We start from the raw sequence: 15,338 nt of genomic DNA on the forward strand, positions 1-15,338 counted from the left end.
GATCGCGAGTACCTATGATATACAGCCTTGCGTCTCACCATCCAGCTGCAGCTTTGTTGACAAACAAACGGAGCACGCGGTCGCATGATGGCGGCATCGAGCCAGAATTAGGGGTGATCATGTGATTAAAAATGGAAGTTTTTTTCAAGAAAAATAATATTTTTCCGACCGAATAAAAAAATTGCGAGCATGTTCAAACAATTTTTCCTGATGTCGGAGAAGTGATAAAAAAGCAAAATTTTAATCCATAATTTTTCTATAAATTTATTTTTTTCACTCCAACTGGGAACCCCTAGGTCTATCCACGACCGTTTCCAATGACCGTGAGAAGAAGCAAGAAAATCCAGCTACGAGCTAAATCCACAATATATCGAAAAAGGATAAATCGACTGTATAGAATTTTATTTGAAGGGAGATGTCGCTACGGTTTCTTTACTCTTGACAGTATATGAGTCCCACCAGGTTTTGCTCGATCGTTATTTTTGTTTTGTAGCATTCCATTCCCATCAGTTTTCCTTCAACCTTCGTACGAAGCAGTTCGTGAGTTCCATGTCAACTTGTACTGCTTGTTTTGTGGTATGTTAATTATAAAGTGAAATTGTTAATATTTTCATGGATCTGTGTCACCTAATCGCAAATCGAGAATGCAGAGTGATACCACATTACCCTCGTTGACACAATTATAACCGGAATATGCTGGGATATGTGATCTGGATTGAAAACTCTTAAATATATTTTTTACACGTTGACGTATTTTTATAGGCTATCTTAAAATGGGCAGCGGAATCCATCAAAGTGAACTAAGTTGAATGCAAGTTTTGACTTTTTTCTTTCTAAATATATAAGTGCACAACTGTATCGCCGAAGAATCATGGCGAAACACAAGTTAACATGTGTTGAGCAATTCGTCATTTTTTTCCTCTTTTTAGAAGTCTCTAGGAACAACATAGTGCAATACAAACGAAAAAATATTACGTCTGCATCTGAAAATCTTTTTGCATCAGTGCTATTTTTTGGCTTCAAATTAGAAAAAATGATTTGTTTGCTTTAATTGCCATTCAACACAAGTTGTATTTTACAATAAAACTTGCATTTTTCTTCTGAGTCTTGGCGATACGCATCGTAGTGTAGAAGTGTGAATAATAGTGAGTGAATTTGTTATGTACCGTTGTTTAAGTCACTTGTTTGTGAAGTGTACCCGTGAACCGTTATTATTAAGGGATAGTTGGGCATAAAATGGGTGCTAAGCCGAAAAAGCCATAAGTGCACGCAGAAAAATATTTTGTAGAATCAGCCTGTACAAGGGTTGATTCAACAAAATATTTTGTTGAATATAATCAACAAAATGTTTGCATTGAATCAACTCCCGAATTTTGTTGTTTCAAATCGGGAAAATTTGTTGTTTCAAGCTGATTTTTCGTTGAATGTACTCTCATTTTAGTTGAATAAAATTTGACAGACGCACTGATCAAATTTTTTTTTGTTGAATCAACGTGTTTTTTGTTGTTGAAATAACCCGGTATTTTTTTTAAATTTATGACTATACATTTCATTAAATCAACAAAACATTAAATTGAGATATTAATCATCATTTTTAGTTTTCAAATAAATGTTATTTTTTATTTTTTGAAAATTGGTTGGTAATTGGTAATTTTAATCAACTACTTCAAGGTCACCCGCACGTTCAGTCTGTGTATAGTTCCGCTGCTCTTGGACAGCACCTGGACTTCTGATGAAACTGGTGCCACCAGGACACACCTCTTCCATCGGTTCGATGGTAGTAACAATTCAATCTGCAAGGATGGTGAAAGAGATTAGAAGTGGAGTCATTTTAAGTTGAGTAACAATGCACTTACTAAATTTGTTCCGATGGATGCCATCCTGTTGGAAAGTTGTGTGAAATCGTCAGATCCCGGATGATGTTCCGCCGCGGTGGACATTGCGGGCGAGACAAAGTTGCTTCATGAAGCTGACGCAAGTTAATCCTTCTTATATTGGTTAAATAAGCAAAATATCGCGAAGAGTTTCCAAAGAGGGACGCAAAACTTTATCTCAAGCCGACTGACGAAAAATAACTTTTGACAGATGGCAGCCACGTTCCAACAACAATTTATTGTTATTTGAATCAAAAAACACTGTAACGTTGATTCAAAGTAGATTCAGGTAGAATCTACGCAGTAATATTGTGATTTTTTCAAAAGGGTTTGACAAATTACAGTGAGTTGATTTAGCGCAAAATTTTGAGTTGCTTCAATTGGTTTTGAGGGTTCTTTCAACAAAAAATCGGTTAGATGAAACAACAAAAACTTTTTTTGTTTCAAACGCAATCGATTTTTCTGCGTGTGAGTGATTTCCTCGATTTTTTTAACAATGCGGCGCGCAAAAAGATCTGGAACATATAAATTATTGACCTTAACAATAAGCAAAGCAATCCACTTTAAGGACCCCCGGTATTTTGTGGGCTCTGTTGCAAGGTTATGCTCATTTGTAGGCGTCCGAAGGTTAAGTCTGGAGCAACATTTGAAAGGGGCGATACGACATTGCTCTTACGGCCTTTCATTACACGCGTTTAAATGGAACGAAAGGCCGTAAGAGCAATGTCGTACCGTCCCTTTCAAATGTTGCTCCAGAAGTGTTGTTAGAAGGGCGTCCCACGCCCTGGCGGAAGGCAGTTATTATAGAAATTGAATGTACCTAAAATGTTTTTTCGTGGAAAGGTAGCTAAGGGGGTCCCTTTTCGATATCTGTGACCTAGAAAATATTTCAAATAGGGATTTTCGATTTTTTATCATTTACAGTTGTTAACTGTATAAATGGAGGCGCACGGTACTTTTGGTTACTTTGCGGTTGCACAGCACCTCCAAAATGCTTTTAATTGCAATGGATACTGATCAAAGGGGTCGTCCATGAAATATATCACAATATTTAATGCCCCACCCACCCTTACAACACCCCCCTCCCCCTCATCCCCTTAATTTATTTAACAAAGATATAACATTATTTTTAGTATGAGGCGTCCATAAAGTATGGCACACTATAATCTGCAAAAAATAACCCTCTCCCCCCTATGCCACACATTGTCACGCTAGATACCCCCCCCATGAAAAGTCTGGCACGTTTTGTACCTTATTTTGTTTTTTTTTACATTTTTACTTTCTTCTGAGTTCAATCAATGCCTTGTATCATGTTTGATTTATGAGTTAAGTTTATCAAACATCAAATAACTTTTTTGTTAATATTTAAAGCCTGAATTTTCATTTGTTTTCTATTTCCAGTACCCTTGGTATCCTTACACACGCTCTTCACGCTAAATGGTGCTGGGTGAACTTATCTGCTATAAAAAAAGGGTCACACCACAATATTCCTATATTTGGTCGCAGTGGTATTAAGGCTCGACAAAAAAAAATCCTTACACAGTAGGCCGTCCCAAAAAAATGAAAAGTTGTCAAATCTTCGGTGCTCACCCCTAGAATGATAGATTAGGATGTCAGAAACAATGTTTTCATACAACAAAAAATTCCCAAAAATGGTTTACAACTCGCGCGCGGAGCATGAATGAAAAAAGTGCATTTTTCGAGTATTTTTCAGAAATGCGCGTAACAATCATACTAAAGTCAGTCAAATTTGGTCGCCTTGGGCTTCAAGTTATAGTTTAATGTCCCCTGAACAAATTCCGGTTCAGACATAGTCGATAAAAGCTTGTGTTTGGGCATGGCAGGACGTTTTAGGGAGAAAAATGTGTATTTTTTAGCCAAAAAAATTCAAAAATCCCTCCCCAAAACGAGCCAACAAATTTTGCAGTCAAAACTAATGCATTCAGCTTATAGGAAATTTTACGGACATCATTTTTCTTTTTTTAACATTCAACATTTTTATGTCCACGCAAGGCCAAGATATTTGCATTTTAGTGAACAAAAAGTGACGAATTTCCAAAATTCTTGGTATATAAGCGTTTTTAGCATAAAACATTGGATACTATGATTACAAACGGGAAGGCACAGATTTTGGATATTTTTATTTTGCTCGCCCAAAAACGATATTTGTTAATAATATTTCATGAAAAAACTCACCATGTGACGTAAACGACATATTTATAAGTACTGCTCTGTGCTCTTCTCGATATGAACAAATAAAGCTCTAATAGAGCTATCTAAGCCCGATCTCACACACACTAGCGCACCATTTGATTTGCTGGCTGGTACAAAATTTAACCTCACTTTTTTTCGTGTACGTACATGCAATACATGCGCACGTAGATAACTCTATGGGTAACTTTTGACAAAGAACTTTGTCCTAAGGTTTCTCAATCCAAAAATTTTCGCGAAGCGAAAACGTTACGTGACGAATTCCCCTCTCGGCAAATTTCCCCTCTTTTTGGTGCACGCTGATTGGTTGAACAAACGTTTCCCAATCAGTCAATATAGAGACGTGAGATTGATGTATCTAAAATTACCCCCACTCTACCTCATAATTTTCGGATCGTCGACGAGGCAACAAAACGCGGCTCGGTCGGTCCAGAAAATTCATTCTATTGCTGGACGTCGACGAGAACACATCAGAAGCAGATGGCCTGGTGGCCCGGTAGCAGACGGCCTGGAGGTCCGGGTGCAGATGGCTTGGAGGCAAGGACCAGCTAATAAATGCCAGTCGCGGGAGTCGATCATTGGAACTGGCCAACACCTAGACTGGAGTAGCCGGAGGCCCCGCGGATGTTCCGATGGGGGGACATTTGCCGAACCATAAGAGTTGGGGCAATATGGGTATCAAACTTTATGGTTTTTGATACTGGATATGAAATTTGACATTTCGGCAGTAGTGGCCGGAGTCCCCGGGGATGATCCGATGGGGGGACATTTGCCGGACCGTAAGAGTTGGGGCAATATGGGTATCAAACTTTATGGTTTTTGATACTGGATATGAAATTTGACATTTCGGCAGTAGTGGTCACAATCTGGAGTGGCCGGAGGCCCCGCGCATGTTCCGATGGGGGGACATTTGCCGAACCGTAAGAGTTGGGGCAATATGGGTATCAAACTTTATGGTTTTTGATACTGGATATGACATTTGACATTTCGGCAGTAGTGGCTACAATCCGGAGTGGCCAGAGGCCCCGCGGATGTTCCGATGGGGGGACATTTGCCGAACCATAAGAGTTGGGGCAATATGGGTATCAAACTTTATGGTTTTTGATACTGGATATGAAATTTGACATTTCGGCAGTAGTGGCCACAATCCGGAGTGGCCGGAGGCCCCGCTCATGTTCCGATGGGGGGACATTTGCCGAACCGTAAGAGTTGGGGCAATATGGGTATCAAACTTTATGGTTTTTGATACTGGATATGAAATTTGACATTTCGGCAGTAGTGGCCACAATCCGGAGTGGCCGGAGGCCCCGGGGATGTTCCGATGGGGAGACATTTGCCGGACCGTAAGAGTTGGGCCAATATGGGTATCAAACTTTATGGTTTTTGATACTGGACATGAAATTTGACATTCCGGCAGTAGTGGAGTGGCCGGAGGCCCTGTGGATGTTCCGATGGGGGGACATTTGCCGGACCGTAAGAGTTGGGGCAATATGGGTATCAAACTTTATGGTTTTTGATACTGGACATGAAATTTGACATTTCGGCAGTAGTGGCCACAATCCGGAGTGGCCGGAGTGGTTTCTGGAAATTTATAATAACTATCTCGTAATCAATTAGAGCCCTGTAAAGGGCAGCTTTAATGTCTGCTCTTCAAATTTCCTTTACTGCCGCCGATTGCTTGCAACAGCCTTTTTTTTTGTGGGATTTAAGACTACTGCGACCATTTAGTTGATCTATTGTAGTGTACCCCTAATTACTGTCGCATATTTTCAGGGTGACAAGTCACCATTTAGGGTGACCGCCACTGACTGAGGATGCGATATACCCCAGTTTGGCATTGCTTCGAGAATGAAGTCAACAACCGAAGTGGGATTTTCTGAATAAATTTCTGAGGGAGTTAAAATCCCTTTACTGAAAAATTTAATTCTTTTCGCAATCAGTGCACCACACTCACACAGTAAGTGCCTTGAAGTTTCCACTTCACAGTCACAGAGCCTACAGATATCAGTTTGACTTCGCGTTAGCTTTTTCAAGTGATACCGTGATGGGCAATGTCCTGTAATTAATCCAATGTATATGTTTAGTGACCGTTTATTCAGACCAAGTATTCGCGACGTTTTCTGTTTGCTAGTGGTGATAAACAACTTGGATTGCTTTGCAGAATGCGAGGCAATCCAATTCTGTTGTATCATGGAATTTTCCCATTTTGTAATTTCCATTTTCAGAACGCATTTCGACACTCCACAGAATGGCTCCGGACCAACAAAAAGGTCATCTGAGCCTTTCCTGGCAAGCAAATCGGCCTTTTCATTCCCTTCAACCCCGCAGTGGCCTGGAACCCAGTACAAGAATACTCGATTTTTATTACCCAGTTTTTTCAGAAGAATTACACACTCCCAAACCAATCTAGATTGGCATTTGGAAGAATTCAAAGCATTCAAAGCAGCTTGACTATCAGAGAAAATACAGATTGTAGAATACCTATAGTTTCTCTTCAGACATGCTGATGCACATTCTAAAATAGCATAGATCTCGGCCAAAAATACAGTAGTCCAGCGTCCCATAGGAGCCGAAATACTTAGTCCTGGCCCCGTGATCCCCGCTCCTGTTTTATTACCCATTTTTGATCCATCCGTGTAGAATATGATTGCTCCCGGAGGTAGGCTTGGACCTCCTGATTCCCATACTTGGCGATCAGTTAAAATCACTTTGTATGTTATATCAAGGTTCAAGGTATATTCCATCCAGTCCTCGTTCATAAACACATGTGGATCTATGTTAAATTCTTTTAAAATTCCTAGATGTTCCTTACAATTCTTGAATAAATTCTCATTTCTTCTTAGTCTAAGCGCACTCTTTCCAGCCTCCATTTGAACGTATTGGTACAACGGGAGGAGATGAAGAGCAGCATTTAGAGCATTCGTTGGTGTACTTCGCATTGCTCCAGTGATGGATATGCAGATTAAACGCTGTAATTTTTCTAGTTTTTTTGCGCTGTTTTTGTTTTGTTTTTGGCCACCATACCAAGGCAGCGTAAGTTAATCTGGGTCTTATTATGGCCGAATAGATCCAGGATATCATCTTCGGTTTAAGTCCCCATTTCATTCCAAAGGTCTTCCTAGATACCCATAATGCAGTTGTGGCTTTTGAACAGCCTGATCTAAGTGTAAGTTCCAGTTTAATTTTGCATCTAGAGTGATCCCCAGATACTTCACATTCTTAGAAAATTCCAAAGCGGACCCATCTAGAGTAAGAGTTTTAAGAAGGATCTTTCTCTTACGAGTAAACGGGACAACTACAGTCTTCTTAGGGTTTATGTTAAGCCCTTCATTTTTGCACCACTCAAAAGTACAGTTGAGGGCATATTGCATTCTTTCGGTAATTATCTCTTCAAATTTCCTCGGACTAGTATTACCACATCGTCAGCAAACCCAATTACTTCAAACCCCAATTCAGATAGTTTCTTCAGAAGGTCGTCTACAACTAATGACCACAGCAATGGAGACAGCACGCCCCCTTGAGGACAGCCTCTTGTGGTCTTTACAGTCACAGAAGATCCTCCTAATTCAGCGAACACTTTTCTGCTATCAAGCATGGCCATGACCCATCGTGTGATGCAATGCTCAAAGCCTCGCTTTTCCATATTCTTTTTTATAGACTTATATGATGCATTATCAAAAGCTCCTTCAATATCGAGAAAGGCAGCGAGGGCAATTTCTTTTGCACTCATATTCTTTCCCAATCTTGAAACTAGCTCATTTAATGCTGTAACTGTCGATTTGTTCTGCTGGTAAGCAAACTGAAACCTACTGAGAGGTTTCGTGTGCAAAAACTTTGATTTAATATATTCATCAATTATCTTTTCCATTACTTTCAGCATTGTGGATGTGAGACTTATTGGCCTAAATGATTTAGGAGCCGTTTTGTCTCGTTTTCCAGCTTTAGGTATGAAGACAACGCGTGTTTGACTCCATATCTTTGGAATGTGTCCTAATTCTAGACTTGATTTGAAAATATTCGTTAAGCATTCAATCAGTTTCCCACCTCCTTTTTGAATAAGGGCGGGAAATATTCCATCTCTGCCTGGAGATTTGAATGGTTCAAAACAACTCACTGCCCAAGCAACTTTAGCCCGCGTGAAGATGCTTTTCGGTACCGTCAGTGGGGGTGACTATGGGTCAAAAAACGAAACACTTCTCGAAATTTCTTAATAACAAAAACAATTTAAATAACATCGAAAATCTTTTAACGTAGATTTGTTCTTAGATAGTTTACTAACATTTTCCCAAAATATGGTCGATTTTGATGAACACTACCTTAAATGCCAATTGTTTGAAAATTGACCCAATCTCACCCCTTAGAGGGGTGACATTGGGTCAAATGAAACTAAAATGATGCTGAAATACAAAGATATGGTAAAAACAAGTCATCCAACAGCGTTTCTTGTTCGAGGGAATCGTATTGACACGCTACAATGTTTGAAGTGGAGATTTTCAAACACTTGGGTAGTTTTCGAGCAATTCTAACAAAAATATTAGAAAATGATTTTTCGAGAGGTCATTTTGGCCAAAAACGTACCCCAACTTTAGACATCTGCCAAAATAACAGGATATGTTCTAGGAACCAGATTTTTTTCAGCGAAGTCATCTTAAGATGTCCCCTACACAACCCTTTTAACAGAATTCAGTTTCATTGAAAAGAATCTGAGAAATGGTAAAATCCGTAAAAAATCACTTTGACCCAATCTCACCCCCCAGACCCAATGTCACCCCCACTGACGGTACAAAAGATTTTTCCATGGTCGTGTCACGGCCATAGTCAACGCTTTTCGTTCCGAGATCTTCGTTTGCTGCCAATATTGATCCTTGAAAGTGGGTTTCCATCATTATTTCCAGTGTTTCTTCATCACTCTTAGAAAACGATCCATCATTCTTTTTTAAACTTCCTAAACCATTTGAATGATCCTTCGAAAGCACTTTCTGTAATTTTGCCGCATCTGGGGTTTTTTCTACCTTTTCACAGTAGAACCTCCAGTTTTTCCTCTGGGATTTACGCAATTCTCTATTGTAGGCTGTAAGAGCTTTCTGATACTCTTCCATTGCTTTGTTTTCTTAGCTTTATTGAAAAGTTGTCTACTTTTTTTCCTTAGGTTCATCAACGTGTTATTCCACCATGGAACATCACGGTTTGAAATTTCATTCTTTTTTGGACAGCAAGATTCATAGGTTTTCATTATTTTTTCCGTAACCTGCAAAGCTAACTTGTCCAACTGATTCTTAGTTTCAATTACTTGAAAATTCAGAATATGGTCTGCTTTAATCATATTTTCATATATACCCCAGTTGGTATTCCTAGGATTTCTATACGAAAAAGTTATCATTTCACCAGAGTTGTATTCAAAAATGATATGTCTATGATCAGAAAGTGAAATCTCATCAGAAACATGCCAATTATCTATGTGTGTGGTTAAGAAAGGACTACAAAGCGTTATGTCAAGAACTTCTTGTCTATTTTTAGTTATAAATGTAGGATGATCTCCTTTATTACATAAATCGATATTATTCGAAGATATGTACTCATAAAGGCATTCACCCTGGCGTTGATGTCGGTGCTTCCCAAATAGTATGATGGGAATTTGCATCGCACCCGATGATAAACTTTTTATTATTCTTTTTACAAAACGCAATGAATTCAGCAACACATAGTGGAGGGACGGAATCGTCATCCCCTGGGAAGTAGGCCGATGCTATGTAAGCTTCAGTCGTCCCTCTAGCGGTTGGGATTACGATTCGTACTGCAACTATGTCCTGTGATATAAATTCTGTTATCGGCACGAATTTGATGTTCTCTTTGATTAAAATTGCAGTTCTTGGCCTGTTAACTGTTTCATCATAAATGATTCTACTGTTTTTTAAGCTCATTCCAAAAATTCTACCCTTGTTTGACCAAGGTTCTTGCACAAAAGCAACATTCATATTTTCTTTAACAAATCTACGACAAAGTACAGCTGTGGCACCCTTTGCATGGTGAAGATTTATTTGGATAAATTTTATATTCTTGCCCATTCCTGTATCATTTTTCCTTCCATTTATGATCTCACGTAGAAGGGCTAATATTGTCCCTTCCTCTGAATTCCATTTGGTGAACCATTCTTACGCCTTTGCTTCGAAGGGTCAGAATTGCTCCGGTTCGCAGAGGACCCAGAGTAATTCCCTTGCTTCTTAAACGTTGGCGGATTTTGGTTCTTCCCTGGCACAAAAAAATTCTTATTTGTTGATCTCCCATCACCATTCTGGTCCAGTGAGTAGTTCAAGCGTCTTCTGTCGACCAATTGGTCAGAGCTATCACGACTCGACTGTTCCGAGAAATTTGATTGGGTACCTGATATCTGTGTAGTATTCTGGATGGACTTTCTTTGGGGTTGCTCTTGAATGCCTTGCTCAATCCTTGGTCCGCTTTGGGCCCAGAGGATTGTTTGTTTTGGTTGAGGTGACTGGTTGATTCTCCTTCGGCGTTTGACTTATGCGACTGACTTGTTCCCGGGACTTGTTGCTCTTCTCGATTCTCCAAGAGAGCGTTATTCCCAGGACTCATGCAGATCACATTGCCGGTGCATCCAGAATCATCAACCATGCCGACCTCCTTACCTTTTTTATTCTTATCATCATTCCTTTCTGCGACTTCACCGATATGCTTGCGGATTATAGTCTGACCGAACTTGTAGTTGAGCACGTAATCGTTGTCCTTGAAGAGCCGCATAGTCGCCTCGTCCACGGTGAACAACAGCCGCACGTGCTGCTCGCGCAGTACTTTCCGCTGAATCACCCGCCAGTTGCCGGTGCTAAGCCCGTCATTTTGGCTCTCCAAGTACACCATGATGGTGTCGTTATCCACTGCTACGCTGCGGTAGAAAAGTCCCTCCATCACCTCCAGTCTTGGGATCACGTCGGCATCTACAGCTTCGAGTACGGCACCCTCCCATGGCGATAGGATTGCCATAAGAGATTCGAGCCATTCTGCCGTCTCGACGTCCTGGCAGTTGATGATGAGGTGGCCCGTTCTGCGCCAGCAATTCATGAACTTCGGCTTAAACATTTCCCTTCGTTGCTGTGTGACGCGGAACAGGATTGTTTCCTCCAGAATGTCCATCTGCTGAGCTGTGAGCTGCTTTTGCGGAAAGCCGACTGGAAGGATTCCCACCTGCACCCACTTCGCCACTTCCCCGTACGTGGGTTGATGCTGCTTGGCTGCTGGCACTGTGGCCGGGCGGCCATCTCTAATGTTCTGCAGGCGGTAGTTGACGGTACCCCGAGCGGATGAGTCAGCCTTGCAAAAACATTCCCGCATCATGGTAACTTTCGAGTGGTGAAGGAAAGTCAATTGATTTCACTTCGATTTCTATTTCAGCTCCACTTGCAATTTCCGTCCCCTTTTGGACCGGACATTCTAATCGAAAATTTCAACAATCATCTTGCAAAGTTCTTTGTCATACTGGTCATGTGTAACATAACCACCTGTACCTTTTTTTTGAAAAAATATTTTTTTTTATAAATGAATTTGTTTTATTCGAATGTACATGCATAAAAAATCACATTCACAGCTTGGAGATATGAACTTTAATAAAATTCATTTTGATTTATGATTATTTGTCGTTTACGTCACATTGTGAGAAAATCTCATGTTTTTTCATGAAATGTTATTAACAAATATCGTTTTTGAGCGAGCCAATGTTTTTTGCTAAAAACGCTTATATACTAAGAATTTTGGAAATTCGTCACTTTTTGTTCACTAAAATGCAAATATCTCGGCTTTGCGTGGACATAAATTGAATGTTAAAAAAAGTAAAATGATGTCCGTAAAATTTCCTATAAGCTGAATGCATTAGTTTTGACTGCAAAATTTTTTGGTTCGTTTTGGGGAGCGATTTTTGAAATTTTTTTGGCTAAAAAATACAAATTTCTCTCCCTAAAACGCCCTGCCATGCCCAAACACAAGCTTTTATCGACTATGTCTGTAGAGGAATTTGTTCAGGGGACATTAAACTATAGCTTGAAGCCCAAGGCGACCAAATTTGACTGACTTTAGTTAATTGTTACGCGCATTTCTGAAAAAAAAAACTCGAAAAATGCACTTTTTTCATTCATGCTCCGCGCGCGAGTTGTAAACCATTTTTGGGAATTTTTTGTTGTATGAAAACATTGTTTCTGACATCCTAATCTATCATTCAAGGGGTGAGCACCGAAGATTTGACAACTTTCATTTTTTTTGGGACGGCCTATTACACAGTGAGTTGTATATGCCTAGCTCGAATAATTTCAGCACAATCGATTAGCAGAAAATAAAATTTGCGGTTGTTTTGGCTGACGAGTGTTAGGTAATGCGATTCTCGGCATACTGCAAAATAAGTTCCTTGTGTTTTTACTGGATATTGTACAACAAATGCATTATTAATATAAAACATTTGAAAAATCAGGCTTGAATAAATAAAATTGTTCGCTCTATGGTATTGCCTTGACGTTGTCGATTGCGAGATTCCTACTCAAAACTAGGTGTCCGAAGGCTTGATTGTTGAGGCAATTGCAAACCTCTTTTTACACCTTAGCTTCCATCCACCCCGGGATTCGAACTGGCGACCTTTGGATTATTAGTCCAACTGCCTACCAGCGACTCCACCGAGACAGGACCCAGGGAGACGACTCCTACACCTGGACTGAGCTAACGTCATAACCTCTAGGTTAGACCGGGCCCACATTTACTTCCCCGTCCGACGGAAGGCGTTATCAGACAAATCTCGTCTCGAAATATGCACACCACGGGTGTAAAATAAACTTAACTCATAAATCAAACATGATAAAAGGCATTAAGAAACAGAGTTGTTAATGATAGATATTATATACTTAAATCATTAGTCATTACTTACTTGAATCATAAATCGTGATTTCAACAACAACAAAAATCAAAAACATATTTTATAAAAATGATAAGCTATTCAATTGAACTCAGATTTTCAAAATAAATAAAAATGTACAAAAAAAACAAGATTAGGGTACAAAACGTGTCGTACTTGATACTTGATGGATGACGCCTCATACTAAAAATAATGTTATTATCTTTGTTAAATAAATTAGGAGGATGAGGGGGGGGGGTTGTAAGGGTGGGTGGGGCCTTAAATATTGTGAAATATTTTATGGACGACCCCTTTGATCAGTATCTATTGCAATTAAAAGCATTTGGGAGGTGCTGTGCAACCGCAAAGTAACCAAAAGTACCGTGCGCCTCCATTTATACAGTTAACAACTGTAAATGATAAAAAAACAAAAATCCCTATTTAAAATATTTTCTAGGTCACAGATATCGAAAAGAGACCCCCTTAGCTACCTTTCCACGAAAAAACATTTTAGGTACATTCAATTTCTATAAAAATTGCCTTCCGCCATGGCGTGCGTCACAAAAAAATGACTGCTGTCAAATCTTTGGTGCTCATCCCTAGAATGATAGATTAGGATGTCAGGAACAATGTTTTCATACAACAAAAAAATGCCCAAAAATGGTTTACATCTCGCGCGCGGAGCTTGAATGAAAAAAGATCATTTTTCGAGTATTTTCACAATTGCGCGTAATTTTCAAATTTGGTCTGTTAATTAATGTTTAATGTGCCCTAAACAAATTCCTGTACAAACATAGTCCATAAAAGCTTAAGTTTGGGCATGGCAGGGCGTTTTAGGGAGAAAAATTTGTTTTCTTTAGCTAAAATTTTTCAAAAACCGCTCCCCAAAACGAGCCAACAAAAATTGCAGCCAAAACTAATGCATTCAGCTTATAGGAAATTTTACGGTAATCATTTTCCTTTTTTAACATTAAATTTATGTCCACGCAAAGACGAGATATTTGCATTTTAGTGAACAAAAAGTGACGAATTTTCAAAATTCTTAGTATAAAAGCTTTTTAGCATAAAACATGGGCTACTATGATTACAAACGAGAACGCATATGTTATGAATATTTTTATTTTGCTCGATCAAAAACGATATTTGTTGAAAACATTTCAAGAAAAAACATGAGATTTTCTCACAATGTGACGTATGGAAATATACTCATCTTGGAAATTATACTCATTTTGAAAAGGCTTTTCCCTCCTTTAGAAACAATATATATGAATAATATTTACAAAATTCATTTCTGGGGTATAACTGCAAAGTGTGCTTTACGGTAAATTTTGGGGTCCACATTATTATTATTATTTATTAATTTATTTATATTTTGTTTTTTGTTATACAGTCGACTCTCTGGTTGTCAATATCCAAGGGACCGTCGAGGAAGAGAATCATTAGTTTACAGAACGATGCAAAATGAAGACTCGATTGAAAATATATTTTTCTTGATACCCAGCTATGGGAGAGAATTATGGCAACGTCCATCAAACAAAAACAAACTAATGTCAAACACCCTTCAAAGCTTCGTTTCGCCAAGAAAAATGTCTATGCAAGCCATGAGAAAGTGAAATTATTGACAACCGGAAGAGATTTTTAAAGCAAACAGAATCCAAGGGACCATCGAGGAAGAGATCCTTCAAGCAAGGGAAAATATCGAGGAATTAAGATAATTGAAGTATGCAGATTGAAGGGACTGAAGAATTCATCGATAGATGGAGAATTATTGATATCGAGAAGATCGACTGCCAGAGAGTCGACTGTATATAAATATACAGCAATTCCCCACGAAAACAGCATGGAAAAAAAAAACAAAAGTTCTCGGATCGGGCTCAACATTTTTGTGGGGGTTCCCTGACCGAAAAAATTAGACCCGTATTTTTTTGTTGGGCCATTAGGGTGACCTACGCCGCAAAAACCACTTTTTCCAAAAAATCATAACTCCTCGTCATTTCAACCGATTTCAATTGTCTAATATGCAAATGAAAGGTGATAAGTTGACCTTTCAAAGAAAAATAATATGAAGTTTCAAAAATCTAGCCTAACATATGAAAAGGTCGAATGAAACTTTAAAATGCCGTTTTGACGGTGTCTGGACAAAAGAGCCTATGTCTGGAAATATTTTTATAGGAACACGGGTCTTATTATTTCGGCCAGGGAACCCCCAGAAAAAAATTTGAGCCCGATCCGAGCACTTTTGTTTTTTTCCATGCTGTTTTCGTGGGGAATTGCTGTATATATTAGGATGTAACAAAAATGACTTTTTGGCGGGCATTCAGGGGTTTGTTCCGGTGGGCATACTGAGCCTAAATCCCAAATATGAG

The 15,338-nt window shown here is 39.2% G+C and overlaps 1 protein-coding gene across 2 annotated transcripts in view; it reads left to right on the forward strand.

Moving 5' to 3' along the window:
* The first annotated feature begins 507 nt into the window (after positions 1-507).
* LOC119770635 (uncharacterized protein CG43427-like) overlaps positions 508-15,338 on the forward strand; it is a 44,642-nt gene continuing 29,811 nt past the window's right edge. The window contains exon 1 of one of the 2 annotated variants that reach the window (XM_038265894.1): positions 508-576. The gene's annotated coding sequence lies outside the window, so the exon portion shown is untranslated. Of the gene's footprint in view, positions 577-956; positions 1,146-15,338 lie in introns of those variants that run through there. The other variant, XM_038265895.1, reaches the window with a different exon arrangement.

Source organism: Culex quinquefasciatus, chromosome 3, assembly GCF_015732765.1.
Source record: "Culex quinquefasciatus strain JHB chromosome 3, VPISU_Cqui_1.0_pri_paternal, whole genome shotgun sequence".
In the NCBI taxonomy this organism is placed as follows: domain Eukaryota; kingdom Metazoa; phylum Arthropoda; class Insecta; order Diptera; family Culicidae; genus Culex; species Culex quinquefasciatus.